The sequence below is a fragment of the Lissotriton vulgaris genome, chromosome 12 (assembly GCF_964263255.1).
Source record: "Lissotriton vulgaris chromosome 12, aLisVul1.2, whole genome shotgun sequence".
NCBI classification, from domain to species: Eukaryota; Metazoa; Chordata; class Amphibia; order Caudata; family Salamandridae; genus Lissotriton; species Lissotriton vulgaris.
This window is the reverse complement of record NC_141700.1, coordinates 693,134,182-693,144,215: the sequence shown is the minus strand read 5'-3', so window position 1 is coordinate 693,144,215 and position 10,034 is coordinate 693,134,182. Positions and strand designations below refer to the sequence as shown.

The window sequence follows — 10,034 nt, the reverse complement described above, 5'->3', positions numbered from 1 at the left end:
TCCTTCTGCCTTTTTATTTGCAAACTTTCGAGAACCTTGATTTTTTTAAGTGTTACAGGAACGTGGCAGTGAAGCGAATTTTGCCGTTCCGGATTTTCCTCGGGTTGTGTAGTCTAGCCTTTTAATGCAACATAGCTTCAAGACATTGCCAAAGCCAATAGCTCTCAACACTTACAAAGTCCGAAAGGCGCGATCTATTGGCTATGCCAATGCTTGTTGAATATGTTGTCTATGAGTGTTCCGTAACGGGGAGAGGATGAGCATAAGCCGGGCCAGAGCTGCCAACTTTGAAGCTGGGGAACCAGGTGGTCCAAGTCTCACATAGGCACAACATCCTGTAATTCTGTGCAACAAATCACTTAATCTCCCCGTGGCTACAAAAAATAAATGTGTCCTTGTGTAATGTAACTTCATGTAAAGCACCCAAGTACCTTCCGATCGAGTTCGCGCTACATAAAAACTGCACAAAAACATACGGGACACTCGGTTACACTGAAGCACTTTTGAAAGTGTGAAGTTGGAACTGGGAGTCAGAAATGTCGAAATCAGCTGGTCCATGCCCACACAGAGCAGCACTACAAGCGAGCAGAACTAAAGCCAATCGGATTTGGCCTCCCAAACTACGTCCTGCCAGACCTGCATCCAATGAGAGCAGCGAAAATATAGGCCAGTCAGAGCCTACAGTGTCCCGAGGGCGGAAGTTGAAGGACAAAAACGGGGAACTCCGTCATTTAATATATATAGAAGACGTAGGTAAAACATGAGCATTTCATTTTGAGCAGGCGGTGCTCTATCCGCTGAGCCACAAGGTTAGCTTTTGAATACACTTGCTTTTTTTATATCCATGATTTCTGATTAGTCTTACTTCCGTGGTTTTACTTCGGTCAACTCATGGGATGATAAAGTTGAGTCGTCCTTCTTCTATGTTGGACTGCTCCAGCTGTAGTCCGTTCTCGCTGTTCTCGCAGGGCTACAGTGGGCGTTACCATGGCGGGGAAACTGAAGTCCGAGGAGGTGCACAGTCTGCTGGAGACATTAAGCGCAGTTAATGTTAAACTTGGTACGTTTTGAAGTTTAAGAAGTGGCGATGGGCACGATGGAGGTGGGTGAGTCAACAAATTAACAAGGCGAGGCGAGCCAATGTTCTATCTTGGTTCCTATGGCCAGTGCAGTAGCCGATCACTGACAACGTTTGGTATATTAATCATACAACAAACATCAGGTAAAATATGATAAAGTCTCTTCAAAATTCAGAAAAGCGCATTTCTTAAACACGTGGAAGCTTTGATATTATAAAATCACAACCAGTATAGCACAACCAGAACCAGGTCCCCTACCACTGCTGTAGTTTGAAGAGAACCCTCTGAATGAATGGGAAGGCGATGATTAGATGCTTCAGCCACTTCATCACCAACACCTCCACTCCCCAGACTCCTTCTTCTTGAAAACTGGATCAGAACCTGTTAAGTTGAGCATTGTCTTGCTTTGCAAACAGATCCAGAAAAGTTTCCCAAAACGACTTCAAAAATCCTTATGGATAATGTGACCTACTGCGAGGTTGGAAAACTCCTGATTTAAACCGCTGACGCATTTATCAAGTTATCTGAAAAAGTGCCCAACTGGGCTGCAATGGCATTACGAGATCTGGAATGCATGCTCCCTTGATGATCGATGTAAGAAACCACCACTGTGTAGTCCATCTTGACTAACACATTCCACGGCCAGCTTGCTTACGTAGACTCTATGTAGAATTTGGGTGTTTGACTGTGTATGCTCATTGTGTATTTCCTGTTGCGTGTACAAAGAACCAGGTCTGGGTAAACCGACTACTATTGCCCCTATGGATACGCCTGTCCTTTCTCTTCTCTTCTCTTTCTCTTCTCTCTCTTGTTTCCTCTCTTTCTCTCTCCCCCTTTTCTTCTCTTTTCTCTCTCTGACCTGACTTTGATTATTGTAAGTGTCATTGTGCCAACATTTTATCAATTTGTACCTTGGAAGATTTATTGTATTGTCTTTCTTTTCATCTCTATTCCTCAATAAAAAAAGATTTGAATTAAAAAAAAAAGCTAGGAAAAGTGATATATTAGCTCTTTCCAGTTCAATGATTTACAATTCTCCAGGAAAGACCACTTGACCTGAAGGTCTTGTATAGAAGAGTCACTCCTCAACCAAACTTGCTTGTATCCATAGCTAGAACCAACATGGAGTCTGGCTGCAATCATACCCCCTTGAATAGATTCTTGTATAGAAGAGTCACTCCTCAACCAAGCTTGCTTGTATCCATAGCTAGAACCAACATGGAGTCTGGCTGCAATCATACCCCCTTGAATAGATTCTTGGCGTCCAACCACCAAAAAAGACAGTGCCTGACGTCTAGTGACAGATAAATAATGTTGTCCTTACAGTGCCTTGTGGAAGAACACTGCAAAAAGATGAGTCGAAGGATGGAATGCTAAACAATGTTAAACATTCACCTACAGTACAGGGATCTGGGTCTAAATCCATAGTTTTTTTTGCTCACCATGCTATTACAGTTTGGACCCAGCCGTATGCAAATCAGTCTTGATGCTGCTCCCATTGGAACAGTCGAGGCCAAAGTACCAGGCAAGGTCCTCCCTGGACAGAAACAAGCATCCGGGGACCGCTTTTGGGGTATCACCCCTCATCAGTCAGGCTAGCTTGACTCCAGTGGCATGGTGAGCACAGGACCCACATCTGGGCATGCCAGTCCCATGCGGGGTAACAAATGCAAAAAGAACAATTGATGGAGAGAATGCTGAACAGTATCAAACATTCACCCCCAGTAAAGAGATCTAGACCTAAATCCATTGTTTGTTTTGCTCACCATGCCATTCCAGTTTGGACCCAGCCATATGCAAATCAGTATTGACCGTACTACCCATAAGAACAGTCCAGCCTGAATTGCCAGGCCTTGTCCCAGCTGGACCAAAAGCGTGCATCCTGGGAAAGATTATGTGTATTTACCAATTTCAGCCAGGCTAGTTTGACTCCAGTGGCATGATGAGCATCGAGCCCACTTGTGGGTATACCCGTCCCATTCGTATTGACAAATGCAAAAAGAACAATTGATGGACGGAATGCTGAACAATGTCAAACATTCACCTCCAGTACAGAGATCTTGGCCTAAATCCATAATGTTGTTCTGCTCACCATGCCATTCCAGTTTGGACACAGCCATATGCAAATCAGTCTTGAACCTGCTCCCCATGGGAACAGTCAAGCCTAAACTGCCAGGTGAAGACCTCCCTGGACTGGAAACAAGCATCCTGGGAATGGTTGTATGCCTCCGGACACCTTATGACCTTTGACAAATTAAAGCAAATACATGATCTTCCCTCGTGGACAGTTGTTAATACATGCTACTCTGACCAGAGCCGTGACACATGGGGAGGAGTTGCCAATTGATGAGCTCATGCAGACGTTGTGGACATTGGGAAATTGTAGACATTTCTTCACACTAGCCTACAAGGCTGTAAGAGCCACCAAACTGAAAACCTTGACCTCGCTGAGAGATAAATAGTAGGAAGATTTGGGTGACTCACAGAAGCTGAATGAACTCAGGGCCCTGCAGTATGTACGACACAGTTCGATAAATGCCTGCCTCAAGCTCATCCAATTTAAATTTCTCCTTAGAACATGCCTGCGCGTCGTTAAGTTATGTGCCCCCAGATGCTCATTTCATGTCCATGTTGCAAATAAGGTAGGACCATCTTTCGACACATGGTATGGTACTGCAGGGTTATAGGGCGCTGGTAGGATGATTTTACTACCCAATTGTAGGAGTGGACGCAGAAAAAAGGTCAGGCCACCCCATAATTGTTTTCTAGGGCTGATGACAAGAGCCTAGGTTCATAAATCCACCACCAAGTTCATAGACCTGGCCATGGCCCTCGTCAACCAACATATTGCCATAAATAGGAGATATTGTTCTGCCCCAGACTTGGCAACTCTTGCCTTACCGGAATCAAAAACAGGCCTGCAATGATAATGTACTGGGATCCCATTCTTAATGGCCATCAACACCCAAATTTGACATTCAGTCACCCCAAAGGAACACTTCTATAAACCTGTCTGGCACGGTCTAGCAGACATTTTGAGCCTGCTTGACCTAGTGGACCTCGTAGTCCGTGCAATATAAATGTTCTGATTTATTCTTCTTGCTCTAACTCTACATACAAGAGTTTTATTATGATCTAGTCATGAACGGCCTAGAGGAGGCAACTGGTTCAGGTTTTGATCCTATTTGATTTCTGGTGTGTGTTGGCTGTGCATATTTGCTGATGTATCCTGAATGTTGTCAGTATTTGCACAAAAGCAGGACAGTAATCCGTGTATGCTGTTGACAAATTCTGCACCTTACGTGTACCTAGGAACGATTTATGAATATGCCAATAAAAAAAGTGAATATGAAATCTGTCCTGTAAAATGTCGAGCAGCCCTCCCAACTTCGCAGTATATATTATTGTATCTTTGGTGCAGCAATAGCCTTGTGTCACCCTCTATAGTTTTTTTTCACAGAAAGAGGAGTAGGCCATGGCCTCTTACCTAATTTTCAGTAAAATTGCTATTAAGGATGTCATTTGAAATCTTGCTGTTTGAAATTCCATGACACTAGCAGCACCCAGGGATCCACCATCATCTGGGTACAGCGATAGAAAACAATTGAATAACCCTCCTGCAAATTTACATTTTTAACTGTTACCCCCTCCCAGAACCCCACCCCATTCATCATCACCTGCTCTCCACTATTTCATCTTCACCAGCATCATTGCAACCTGCAATTCTTCACTATCACTTTTCCCTTTTTTTTAGGAATCTGTCTCCAGTCTCTTGAAGACAGTCAGAAAAAGCTGGGTAAATCGGTTCAGTGTCAGACATACTTAAACATCGTAAGTGTGATTTTGCCTCAAGATCATTTACAAAATAACTTGTATAGTAATTCACATCATATTTCTTTCAGGCTATAACGGCTGCAGATAAAAGATGTGACCATTAGAGAATTTAAGTGTTCAATTTACCAACCACGGAAGGATGAATGACTGTACTCGCTTTACCAGATTCGCTCAGATCACAGCAGCAACTAATTGAATTGTTATGCTACCACCATATGGATATGTCAATCCCATGCCCGGCCCAACTTCTGTCTTTGGGGCCAGTTATCCAAGTCGTGTAATTTTACAATTGCCAAGATTCCCAAGTAGATCCAGCTGCATTGGTATTTTTCATTCTGTCCAAGACTGTAAACTGTCAAGCCCCTTATTTTCCAAGGTCAGACAACCATCTTGATTGTTTAGGATTTCGCCATTTTCCATTTTTCTGTTGTGCTATTCTTAACCATTTTAAGTGGTAGGTTTAGGAGTGTATACCCTGCAATTTTTTCCTCCTTTGAAAATTGGCCTATCACATGAAGTTACACTACCCGTTTGCTCTTCCAGTGTTACCAAACCAGTCAGGGAACGGCAGTCACTTGTAAATTGTTTTGTGGTCCATGTGTAAGTTTATCAGGACTGCTACTTTTATACTTCATTACAGCGAGAAATTTAAAAAGTGTTGCATTATTTAACCGTCTTGTTTCATGACCTACGCTATGAACTGTATTAATTTAATTTGATGGCAATGCTAAATCCATGGTTGTCATCTGTCTTCTCATGCCATCTAATATTGGTAGCTTTTTCGTGATTGACCAAAAAACAGCATTTGAGTAGTCTATTCATGTAATGTGTCTAATTTCTGATATAAAATCTCACTATCTAAACCATTTAATAAAATGAAAAAATATGTTTCTTTTGCAGAGCGTGAAACCAATGCAGACTGGATTTGTGCTCCCTGAAAACAAAAGACGTTTTTCTCAAAAGACTGATAATTGAAGTGTTAAAAACAGAATTAAAGAATCTAATTTTTCGGTTTGAATTAGGATTATTTATAAATCGCTAAAATCCTCAGCCATACAAGTGCTTGGCTGGAGGAGCCGACTGAAAGATTGAGTTTCTGTTTTAAGGAATGTGTGTTTTCACATTTTTTTTTGAGAATATGCATTATTAAGTACTGTTACAGACCGCTTTATCTGTCTAAAAATTCTCATGTTACTTGTAGTTTAAGCACCATATGTTTGAAAGATTAGCAAATAGAAAGTGGGCTTTGGCTCTGCCCCCTTCAGCTGTTGGCTCTGCCTGCAAGACATACTGTATTCAGTAAAAGGACTTTGATCCCGCCTGCTGCTTAAGATAGGTTGACTCCAGCATTGCTCTTCTTTGCTACTTCCTAATTTGTTCGTGCACCCGATGCATCACTAGCTGAAGAGCACAGCTCAACTGAAGATCAATTCCTCTAAATTAGTAGCCGCTTTGATGCAGGTACTATTTATTTCTACTACCTCCTCCCATTCCCTTTTTGCCCAGCAATGTATTGTTTGCTGTTTCTAACCATCCCTATTCTTTCACCAGAGTTTAGTTATTTATTGTTTTTTCTGCTTTTCCCAGCGGCAGAACTTAAGTACGTTGCAGCCTCTCCGACTCCGCTTGTGCCTGATGCTCCTCTCCTGTCCCTCACCCCTTCTGTCTTGTTATTTGGTTAGTGTGATCCCTCTGATCTGGATTCAGGAGAGTACAACCACATTCAGCCTCCGGTGCACACCGTGACGGAGGTAGGGGTACCAGCAAGCCCAGCCATGCTCTCCCACCACCAAGGTCTGAAGGGGGAGCATCGCTTCACAGATAGGCAAAGAAGCCTGACCACTTTCATATTTTCTCTGAGATCTGTTGCTCAAAAGCAGAATTAAACATCAGCACGGGGGCCCGAAGCTTTGCGTTTGGACACACAACTGTCTTAAAATATCCAGAATACTGTAAAATAAACAAAACACATATAATTTATCCCTAGTATGCACAGACTAGAGCACCATAATTTGGCAATATCCTCAAAATAGCTTGCAAATATTTTGACAGACACCTAATTCGCCCAAAGAGAGACGAAAGTACATCGGGCCCAGTCAAGTACCTTTAGTCATTTCCCAAAAGACTTTGTAAACTTTAGATTTGGAAGGAGTGGGAGAGAGATTGCTCTCTCTGCAGACACGTCTCAGACAGGAGGCGAGAAACCAAAAGGCTGTTTCAACAACCTCGTTCACCTATGCGTAGGTGACCAGTCCACACTGCTAAATATAAAGGCTTGTTTCAGAGACAGCTAGTGCTTTGCGGCGCTCCTCCTCAGCCTTCATTGCACCAAAAAGCTTGAGCATCTGACAGAGTCCTAAGACACATTACCTCCCGTCCCTCCCTCGCCTTCCTTCAGCACAATTGAGGCTCCGCCTCCCACCCAGACCCACCCCCAGCATAAAAACTCTGCCCGCCCCCACCTCTACCTGTTTTTTTCTGTCTCCCTAGTGAGACTTACCTTTTCAGCTCCTCTCTGTGGCGGTGCCGGGGAGTCTTCGGTCTGGTTCTCTGCTACGGCGGTGCCCTCTGCAGCGTTCTCCTGGCTGTGCCTCCTCTCCTCGTCTCCCTCGTGGTATGGGGGCGGAGCGGTGGCTCGGGAATCCTCGGCGGTGTCCGGCGGTCCTCCTGTGGCTGGGGCTGCGTTTCCGGGTCGGGCTGTGCGGCTGCCTCCTCCCGGTATGCTGTCTTCCCGGAGGCCAGGTAGGGCGGGTTTCGACCCGTTTTTCCTATTTTATTCCTGCTTAGGCGGTTCTCTTGCCCTGCGGTGCGGCCCTTGGTGCTTTGGCTTGGCGGCTGTTCTCGTGCCTTTGGTGACACGGGCTCTCGCTGCCTGGGGTGCGGCTCCGGCCACTGCTCCATGTTTCCTTGAGCCCTTGGCGCTTGTCTGCCGCTGGGTCGCTGGGGGTTGTTGGAGCCTGCTGCCTCTTCCCTGCTGCTGGTTCTCCGGTCCCCCTGGGGTGCCCTGGCCGCATGGGCTCCGTGGGGGGTGTTCTGCCTCTCGTGTCTGCTTCTGTTGCTTGACTTGAGTGGGGCTGCTCTGTCCAGTGTTCTGGGGTTCGGCGTGTGGCTTCTGTGCCCTCCCATCTTTGTCCTGCGGCTCCTGTTCGGGGCTGGTTCCTGGGATTTGGGGGGTCCTTCTGCCGCCTTTGGCGTCGCATCGGGCTCTGGGTTCTTGTCATGGATTTTTCGCTGGACTCCTGCGCTGGTCAGGGGATGGGGGGGCTTTGCTCTTTTCCTGCCGGGCTGGAACTGTGGGGTTCTTTCTTTGCTGTTCCCGGCCCTTCTGGTTGGGCTTGACCTTCATGCCCGGTGTGGTGCTGTGGGTGTGGCATGCGTTGCCCGTGCGTGGTATTTTCCCATGCTGTTCCCACTGTTGTGCGCCTTGTCCTTGCTGCTCTGTCCACGGTGGCCTGCCCGGCTGGCGGTTGCTTGTCGGTTGCCTGTGTGACGTGCCGTGGCGGTCTCTCCTCTGTCCTCCGTGTTCCTTCTGCGCTGTGTTGGTCCTGGAGGGTTTTCAGGTTTCTTTACGCGCTCGGTTGGTGTCTGGGTTTCGCTTCTGTGCTACTCTTCCCTCTCTTCCGCCAGTGGCTTTGCTTCTTGGTGGGGGTCGCCCCTTTCCTCCCGTTGTGCTGCCGGACTCTGTCCTGGCCGTGCTGCTTGGTGGGTCTGATGTTCTGCTTGGCTGCTGCTGTTGCGCTGGTTGGCCTGTTCTCTGCTTCTTCTGTGCCCTCATTGTTGTGGGGTTTCATGGAGTTGGCGTCGGCGGCTCGTGGTGGCTGGGTGTTGCCGCCTTGGGCCCTCTGTTTGCCTTGCCTGGGATGGGGCGTCCTGCCTTTCCCGCGTGCCTTGCGCTGGGGCCTTTTCCGTTCTCCCCGCTGTGGGTGTCTCCTCTGGCTTTCGGGTGATCGTGGTTTTGGCCTTTTGTTCGCCCTGGCTTACTGCCTCCTTTTCTGGGTGCTGTGCCCTGTTGGGTTCCTGTCTCTGCTGTCTGGTCGATTCCCTGTCAGTGGGTGGTCGTCTTTGGCATTTCCTCCTATGTGGCTGCGGGACGTTTCTGTTGACGGGGTCCTGAGTGCGGGGGTTCATGGGTGCTGGGTCGGCTTGGTGCCGGTTCCTCCGGTTCGTTGAGGGTTCCTCTGCCGGTGCCCGTCTCCGGTTCCTGCTGGGTGGCTCTCCTGGACTGGGTGTCCTGTTTGCTTGCCTTTTGTTCCCTCTGCTGGGTTCCTGTCGGTGGGGCTCGGGTTTGGGGCCCGCTCCGTTTTATTGCTGGGGCTGGGGTGTCCGGCGGCTTTGTGCCTGTTCCGGTTCTCCTGGGGGTCTGCTCCTGGCTTCGGCCTGTTTTTTTGCTGGGGCTGGGGTGTCCGGCCGCTTTGTGCCTGTTCCGGTTCTCCTGGGGGTCTGCTCCTGGCTTCGGCCGGTTCCCTTCCGTGTGTTGGCCTTTCGGGCGGCTTTTCCGCAGGCTCTGCCTGGTGGTTTTTGGCGTGCCCTGGGATTCCTTCCCTTCGGCCTCGGGCCTTCAACCTGGGTCTTCCGGCATGTCCGGTTGCTCTCGTGGCTCTCCTTCATACGGCTGGGGTGTTCCCTCTTCCTTTTCTGGTCGGCCTCTTGCTACTTACGGCTGGGGTGTCTTTTTGCTCGGTCTGTTCGGGAGGTCCTTTGTGGTTCTTCTGGTGATTGGGTTTTTGGTGGCCCGGGGTGTGTCTTTGCTGATCCCCTCTCTGGGCCTGGGGTTTGTCGGGGTGCCGACTTCGGACTGTGCTCAGCCCCGTTCCTTTGTCCGGGTGCCTGGTCTCTCTTCCTTCGTGGGTTTGGGCCTTTTTGTCCCGGGGCTCCTCGGGCGGTCCTGTGGCTGCGGGTGCTGGGGCACCTGGCTTCTGTGATGTTTCTGGTTTCCTGGGCTCGTTTTCTTCTTCTCTGCCTGTCCGTCTGGCTCCTGTTGGGTTGGTCTCCGGGGTCTGTTGTCCCTGCTGCCCTTGTCGGTCCGTCCCCGGGGGTGCTCTCCTGGTGGCTCGGCCTCTGTTGCCTTCTGGATGGGTGTTCGCTGGCTCTTCCGGCTCCGCTTGTGGTGGCTTCGGTCAC

At 48.1% G+C, this 10,034-nt stretch overlaps 1 long non-coding RNA gene across 1 annotated transcript; it reads left to right on the top strand.

Moving 5' to 3' along the window:
• The first annotated feature begins 827 nt into the window (after positions 1-827).
• LOC147678010 (uncharacterized) lies at positions 828-5,921 on the top strand. The gene is made up of 3 exons (XR_015302579.1): positions 828-1,060; positions 4,834-4,910; positions 5,814-5,921. It is a non-coding gene; the product is annotated as an uncharacterized LOC147678010 (long non-coding RNA).
• The last annotated feature ends 4,113 nt before the right edge of the window (positions 5,922-10,034 follow it).